This window comes from Impatiens glandulifera, chromosome 1 (genome assembly GCF_907164915.1).
Source record: "Impatiens glandulifera chromosome 1, dImpGla2.1, whole genome shotgun sequence".
NCBI lineage: Eukaryota > Viridiplantae > Streptophyta > Magnoliopsida > Ericales > Balsaminaceae > Impatiens > Impatiens glandulifera.
In genome coordinates, this window is record NC_061862.1 from 54,296,726 (window position 1) to 54,306,115 (window position 9,390).

A 9,390-nucleotide genomic window follows, 5' to 3' on the forward strand; every position below is an offset into this window, starting at 1 on the left:
TGAAATTAAAATCGATGTAGTGAGTTTTTCCTAATTGACATAAAAATAAATTGATATATTTTGATTATTTTTTTAATTGAACAAATCAATTAAATGAAGTATTAATATTAAGTAGCATTGAACCTCTGTGTTGTAAAAAGAAATATATATTTTATTTTTTTGTTATATAAAAAGAAAAAGAAAACTTACCTCAATTATATTTTAGATATACAAAGAGTAAAATAAAAGATAAAATCATAATACATTTAAAATTTTAAAATCACAAAATCTCTGTATGTAGGATTTTTGTTTAGATCTATAGTAACGAGCTATGTTAATCCCTAATAGAACAAATTATTTCTCATTAGCGCAGATAGAGATCCAATCCATCGATCAATTCCTATATTTGTATAGAAACAATGTGAATGAACATGTTCAATTAATGGAAGATAACCTCCAAACATTTGATTGTATGATATGTCATCTTCAAATATTAATCATTCACCTCCTACTCCAACAACGATAATATTTCGTCCTATTATGTTAATGTCGTAAATCTGATTTACAAAGAGTTACAACCTGCAACATAGAGTAAGATCGAATATCACAAATTACTACAAGTCAGTTCGATTTCAATTAATCAAAATCCCCCTTAATCCAAAATTGAATAATCAAATTCTTATTATTAAGAATTCAGCAACAATAGTTTACCTCATTATGGATGTCAAATACAAATATTGCCTTCTTTATCGCATCATTTTGTTGAGTCATTCTTGTGTGGCTATTGGTAGTGCATTTTCCACTGAATATTCGTTATCTCCAGGACTAGTATTTACTGAAGAAAGCATAATATGAGGAGATAGTTAAATGGTCAGTTGATGCAATGAAAGAGTTAGAAGACTCTCAAATTCAAGACCTACACTATTAGGAGTAATTCAACATGTAAAGTCAATAAGGTATTGAAGAATAAAGCAGAAAAAAAATCTGAAGACCATGCCTACAAAGAAAAAGTCTACTTGGGAAATATTCAAACAAAGGTAGAGAAATATATTCACAACTCTTCTTTGAAATTCAAGCTACCTTCCAAAGTAGATGAGAAATATATTGAAGACGGTGAGTTTGTGGTGGTTGGAAACTTCATTGGGAAAAATAGAGTATCATTATCAACTACCAAAAAGGCTTTAATTAAACAGTGGGGAGAAAAAGGATTGAAAAAGTTTCTGTAAACATACATGACTTCTACTTCCTACAGTTTAAAAATGGCTCAAATTTGAAAAAATCATGGATAAAGGGTATACTTACATAGGATCAAATTGCATTAAGCTGAAAAAGTGGTCATAAGAGATGAATCTGCAAAGAAAATCAAAGGAAACAGCACATATTTGGTTCAAGCTCTAGAACATTCTAGCCCACATGTACAATGCTGAAGTAATTAGTCATTTTTCAAGTACAATTGGGAAATCATTATTATTCCTCCCACTTTTAAAATTTTAATTAAATGGTTCTCACCGTTTTTCCAAAAAAAATACAAGGGTTAGAATCTCTCTAAAAGTAACTATTATATGTAGGTAATCGAACATTGGTAGATGAATCGGAAGCAATCTAATGTTAAGCATCATTATCTATCTATATATATATATATATATATATATATATATATATATATATATAATAATGCTTCATTTGAATTTGTTCGGTCGAGAGATGTGGTTAATTTTTATATATATGTGAGAAAATTGGATACTTAGGTCGGATCGTGGGTTGACTCACCATAAACTTAAAACGGTTAAAAATAAAATTAAAAATGTTATATGCATGTTTCGAAGCAATCTAACAAAAACAAATAAAATATTTTAACCAACTAAGCTAATAAGACTTTATATTTTAAATTCCACACAAAATTTGATAAACACACTACATTCATAACAATATAATATATAAGGTATAAGATATGGATAAAAAAATTAAATATATCGTATCGATCCACGCACCTTAGTCCTGTCATCTTAGAAAAAGAGAAATTGATGCTAAATCTGATTATTCTTTAGATAAATGTTCTTAAGAGTAGTTTTTAAAATAACAAATGTCACTTCATAATTAAATTGTTGACGCTGGTTCGAGAAAATATCAAATGGTCTATGTCAATTTATTAGTCGGTTCATTAGTTGGTTCAATCGTTTTTATTTAAATATACTATTATACTAAAACTTTGTTTTAAAAAATAAAAATCTAACATTTATATTTGTATAGAAAAAATCAATGAAATAACATCTCAATTCAAAACTTAATTACTTAGATAAATATTTAATTAATAAACTATTTATGAGTTTTTAACTAATTACCAATTGTTTTACATAATCATGAATTGATAAAATTTAATTTAATGATTTTATAAATGGTTCGTCATTTGATAAATTTAAAAAAAAAAAATCATTTAGACAGGTGTACCTGTACAACTAGCTCAATTAGAATTATGAACTAATAAAATATTATTTAATTATATATACTATCAAAAATATGCTCATTTAGCATCGGTTAATAAACAAAGTTAAATTTTATTTTTTAATTTATATATTTATTTATTAAATATTAATATTAATATTTTTTACTCTCAATTTTTTTCATTAATTAATCAACTTTCTTCTATACTTTTATTATCTATTTCATAAATTTCTTATTATTCTTATATAAATTTTTATTATTAATTATTTTTCTTTTTTTTCTTTTCATTTTTGTCTTTTTCTATTTCTTGTTTTCTATATATACGAGCATTCATGGTTAATTACTTTAATTTTATATTTCTTCTTATTTTTTTTATGTCTTATTCCGATATAATATTGATTATTAATTATTTTAAAATTGTTTGATTTCGATGGTTGGATATAACAATGGCTTATCTCTTCAACAAAAAAAAGTAATAATCAAGAATGGGACAATAATAGTAACTTATTTATCACACAACAAAAAAGTAATAATCAAAGATTAGACAAAAATAATATTTCTTTATAAGTTATGAATAAAAAATTAAATAAAAGACTATTTGTTTCATTTTTGTTTTATTTTTGTTCATATTAAATTAAATAAGAAATAAATCATTCCTAAAAATAATATAGTAGAACAAAATTTTAAAATAAGTTATTAAGATGAAATAAAAACTAATAAAAATTAAAGATAAAATAAAAGAAAGAGAAACTAGTATATAAATAATAAAAAAATTAGAAATTAAAAATAAAATAAATTGTATAATTAGTGAGAAAAAAAAATGAGAATAAATATATTAATATTTAATTAATAAATATATAAATTAAAAAAAATCAATTAACTTAATTAAATGAGTTTATTTTTGATTGTATATATATTTAAATGATCATTTATTAAATTATATAAATTATACGTATATGTGTTTTATACCTGATTTTTTTTCCCTTCAATTTTATACATACTTTTGTGAGGTCACAATACTTTACTTTTCATTGTTCTCAAGTGGTCGACCCCACTCTCCATACTCCTAAATTAACTGGAATTTTCTTGAATAATTTATTTTTTTATTTATTATTAAAAAAAATTAAATTTTATAATAATTTAAATAATAAACGGAGTTTATTTGAAATTAAATACCATTTTTATAATTAATTTTTTTTCTAATTTGTCATATTATTTAACTTTTGAATTCGGTTTAATTTAAATTTTGTAAACAAATTTTTATATTTTAATTTATATTAAATGAAATGAAAAATAACTTTTTATAAAGACAAATTATAATTGAAACATCTCAAACTCAAAAATTTATTTTTTAAAAAAAAAAATATATATATATATATATATATATATAATTCAAAATTTCATTTTCAAACTTAAAAAAATATTTTCTTTGACACTATATATATTTATTGATTATAAAATTATACCACAATTTTTTTTAAACATACTCATTACAAAAGTTATGATAAAATTAATTATAAATTAACAATTTATACATAAAAAAACAAATTAAATGTTCATTATTATAAATTTATGATTGGTAAAAAGTATTAACAAAATTATATTGAATAAAAACAAAAATTTAACATATAAATAAATTATATAAAAGGCTAAATATAAAAATTTAATTAAATTAAAAATTAAAAGACCAAATTAAATGTTTGAAGTAAATTATATAAAAAAAAAATTAAATATTCAAATCAAAACTTTTAAAATTTTAAAAATTTAAAGGGCCTATAACTTTATAACTTACGCGGTTGGGGTTATTTAAATAACTCAACCCACTCAAACATTTTTTCACTCTCCCTCTCATCAATTACATCACTCAATTCATTACTCAAAATACTAAAATATCATTTAGGGTGTGTTTGATGATGGGGAATTGGAATTGGAATTGGCATTGGAATTCTAATTCCAATTCCATGAGAATTGGCATTGAATTACAATTCAATTCCTATGTTTGGAAAAATGATAGAATTATAATTCAATTCCAATTCCTATGTTTGGGAAAATGATAGAATTGTAATTCAATTCTAATTCCAATGTTTGTAAAATAAAATATCGGTTCAAAATGTTAACTTTTAAAATATGTTTTGGCGTTTTGGCACGTTTATACGTTTTTGACATTTTTTCACATTTTCACACGTTTTTCACGTTTTCCACACGTTTTAACACGTTTTTCACATTTTCACACATTTTTTACGTTTTTCACACGTTTTAACACGTTTTTCACGTTTTTCACGTTTTTCACGTTTTTCAAACGTTTTTCACATGTTTTTCACGTTTTCCACACGTTTTCACGTTTTTCACACGTTTTTCACGTTTTTCACGTTTTCACACGTTTTCACGTTTTTTACACGTTTTAATACGTTTTCACGTTTTTCACACATTACAACACGTTTTTCACATTTTCACACGTTTTTCACGTTTTTCACACATTATTCACACGTTTTTCACACGTTTTTCATGTTTTCACGTTTTTCACACGTTTTAACACGTTTTACACGTTTTTCACGTTTTCACGTTTTTCACGTTTTTCACGTTTTTCAAACGTTTTTCACGTTTTTCACGTTTTCAAACGTTTTCACGTTTTTTACACGTTTTAACACGTTTTCACATGTTTTTCACGTTTTTCACACGTTTTCACGTTTTCACGTTTTTCACACGTTTTAACACGTTTTTCACGTTTTTCACGTGTTAAACGTGTTAAAACGTGTTAAACGTGTTAAAACGTGTGAAAAACGTGAAAACGTGAAAAACGTAAAAAACATGTGAAACGTGTCAACAACGTGTTAAAAACGTTTTAAACGTGTTAAAAACATGAAAACGTGTCAAAAACGTGTTAAACGTTCCAAACATGTGAAAAACGTGTTAAACATGCCAAAACGTGAAAAACGTGTTAAACGTGTCAAAAATGTGGTAAACGGGTGAAAAACGTAAAAAAAATGTTAAATGTGTTAAAAACGTGAAAACATGTTAAACGTGTCAAAAACGTATAAAATGTGTTTAATGTGTCAAAAACGTGAAAACGTGTTAAACGTGTCAAAAACGTGTTAAACATGTGAAAATCTTGTTAAACGTGTCAAAACGTGTTAAACGTGTAAAAAATGTGGTAAACGTGTCAAAAACGTAAAAAAATGTGTTAAATATGTCAAAAACGTGAAAACGTGTTAAACGTGTCAAAAACGTGTTAAATATGTGAAAAACTTGTTAAACGTGCCAAAACGTGAAAAACGTGTAAAACATGTCAAAAATGTGGTAAACGTGTCAAAAACGTAAAAAAACGTGTTAAATGTGTCAAAAACGTAAAAAAACGTGTTACATGTGTCAAAAACGTGAAAACGTGTTAAACGCGTCAAAAACGTGTTAAATATGTGAAAAACTTGTTAAACGTGCCAAAACGTGCAAAATGTGCCAAAACGTAAAAAACGTGTCAAACGTGTCAAAAACGTGTTAAACGTGTTAAAAACGTGAAAATCATGTTAAACGTGTCAAAAACGTGTTAAACGTGTCAAAGGCGTGAAAAACGTGTTAAATATGTTAAAAACGTGTTAAACATGTCAATGACGTGAAAAACGTGTTAAATGTGTCAAAACGTGTTAAACATGACAAAAACGTGTTAAACGTGCCAAAAACGTGTTAAACGTGTTAAAAACGTGAAAATCATGTTAAACGTGTTAGACGTGTCAAGAACGTGAAAAACGTGTTAAACGTGCCAAAAACGTGTTAAACGTGCCAAAAACGTATTAAACGTGCCAAAAACGTGTTAAACGTGCTAAAATATGAAAATATATTAAGCGTGTAAAAAACGTGTTAAAAACGTGTAAAACGTGTTTAATGTGTGAAAAACGTGTTAAATATGTCAAAAACATGAAAAACGTGTTAATTTGGAATTACAATTCCGACCTAAAAAGATAGGAATTGAGAACTATCAAATTACACTACATTGAATTCCATTGGAATTCTAATTCCAATTCCAATTCTTAATATTAAAGTGTCTAACAAACATAAGAATTGGAATTGGACCCTCCAATTCCAATTCCAATGCCAATTCCAGGGCTATCAAACACACCCTTATTTTAAATTACTATTTATTATTTTATTATTATAGATTAATACCTTTAAATAATTTTACCAAAAATATTTTCATCTCCTCAAAATTATCACCAATCATTACTCATATTTCCCCTCTAAATTATTACAATAATCTCAATCCAAACAAAGCCTTAGTTAATTTGTTAGGTTTATGAATAATAACAAAGCAAATATGTGTGATTTGAAGGAAAAATATATGTTATTTAAATTTTATATTTGCCTTTGCTTAGGATTGGAGTTGAAAGGGATATTAGGATGCGCTTACTATTGTGTTGTAAATGATTTTAAAACTTCTTTCTCGAAATTTTTTTATGGGAAAATTTGACGAAATGACCTTAAAGATAGGGTTATTTGACCTGGTGGCAAATAATAATTTTATTTGCTCTCATGGTCACTTTTATTTTTTTGGACGAAATTACCCTCTTCGCGTATGCGAAGGGACTTTCCGTTTCGCAAAAGAATTTTTTTTATATAAATACTTAAATTTTTCTGTTTCGTCATTTTCTTTCTCTCTCTTTCCTCTCTTCTCTCTCTTCTCGCGAGGACACGGCGGCGGCGGAACCACGGCGAAACCCTAAACCTAAACGAACACATTATACAGATCGACGGCGAAAACACATTCTAATATTAGGTAATTTGATCGATTTATGTTTTATTTTCATTATATTCATCTTCAAACCTAAACCATGAGGTTTTTTTATTATTCATCTTATTGTTCATCGTGGTTGTTTATTTTGTCGATGATGAAGTTAATATTGCTCTAATTCGGTTCCGTTTCAGGGAAGATTCATTTGATTCTCGTGACTTCATGTTTCACGAAGGGCTTCATGTTTCGCGAAGCGGCACGGTCGACACGTGAAACAGCACACGAAGCAGCACGGTCAGCACGCGAAGCAGCACGGTCGACACGCGAAACGGCACGATTGACACGCGAACATTACGCGAAGCGGAACAAAGTTGTACTTAAATTTGTGTAAAATGTTTTTTGCTTAATTTCTAATGTCACTCTTCAAATAATCATTTTTTGCTTAATTTCCTTTTCAAATCGAACATTACAATCTCATTTATGTAGCAAGTGAGTATGATTTGTATAGTGTGAATGTTTTTGCATGTTGTTTTGTAATTTCATTGGATGGTTCTTTATCCTCATTTGTTATGTTGCCAGGGCCGGCCCTGGGGTAAGCCCGACAAGCCCACGGGCTAGGGCAGCCCACTCCACAGGGCAGCCCATTTATTAAAAATATTAAGGTTTTAGTTAAATATATTGTAATTTTGAACATAAGATACTGTAGTCTTTTGGTTTTAGATAAAAACTTAAAATGTTTGTTTTGGTTATGGGTTCAAACCTCACCAAAAACCATTTTTTTATTAAATTTTTTAACTCGATCTAGGGCAACAAAAAATATCGAGAATTTTTTTAACGGGGGCTGGGGCAGCCCAAAACTCGGGGTCGGCTCTGTTAAGGTTGCTTAAACGATTATTTTATATACAAATCTGAAATAAGTTACGTAAAAATAAAATCTAGAGAAAGTGAAGAAGGGGGTATTGGCCAAAGAAGAAAAAAGAAACATTGAAGAAGAACTTGCTTTTATAAAGAATGTTGATGACAAGAATTACTCATTCCAATTTTCCATTACACAACAGAAGCAAAAAAAAAGCCTTATATAAATACATCTTCGGTGAAAGCAAATGATTGAAGAGAATCTAAGTACAACTCTGTGTCGCTTCGCGTAACGCGATGTGCCGCTTCGCGTAACGTGATGTGCATTCACGTGCCGACCGTGTCGACCGCGCTGTTTCACGTAACGCGATGTGCCACTTCGCGAAACGCAAAGTACTTAGCGAAATGCGAAGTGAATCTTCCCTGAAACGGAACCCATATGACATGCAAATATCATCATCGACAAATATGAACAATAAGATGAACAAAAATATGAACCAATATGAACAATAAAAACAGATTAAATTGATTTAAGGTTAGGGTTTGATTAAGAACAACATAAATCGTTTGAAATGAAGATAATAGAAATAAGAACAGTATGATGAACATCGATTCATTAACAAATATGAACCAATATGAACAATAAGAATAGATTAAATTGATTTAGGGTTAGGGTTTGATTAAGAATAACATAAATTGTTTGAAATGAAGATAATAGAAATAAGAACAGTATGATGAACATCTGAATGTTAGGTTAGGGTGTTAGGGTTTTCTTATCTTTGATGTTTTCGCCGTAGCCTTCGCCGCCGCCGTCGTCGAACAAGAGTAAAGAGAGAAGAGAGAGAAAGGAAATGAAAAAATTTAGGTATTTATATAAAACCCTAATTCACTTCGCGAAACGTGAAGTCCTTTCGCGTTACGAGAAAAAGGATAATTTCGTCCAAAAAAATAAAAGTGACCATAAGAGCAAATAAAATTATTATTTGCCACCAGGTCAAATAACCCTATCTTTGAGATTATTTAATCAAATTTCTCCTTTTATGTTGTATTCAGTCATGGTGGTTAATTGTTTTTATTTTATTTTATTTTTTTTTGTCTACCACCGTACGTCCGTGACTTGTTCAATTTCTTTCCGTGAAACAAATAGAATTTATTTGATCGAATATATATTATTATATTTCTTAACATAGATCCACGTAATTATAAAAAAAAATAACTAATTATTTTCAAAGAGGGCAATAAAAAATTATTTAAATATGGGAAGGTTTTTATACACATTTTTTATATGTGATAAAGTGTTTGTGGGTGAGATGGCATGGTTTTGTCCAACCATCTATGATAAGAAAGAGGTGCGCGTGCTATCCATATTTTCTATAATAAGCAAACAAAAACTC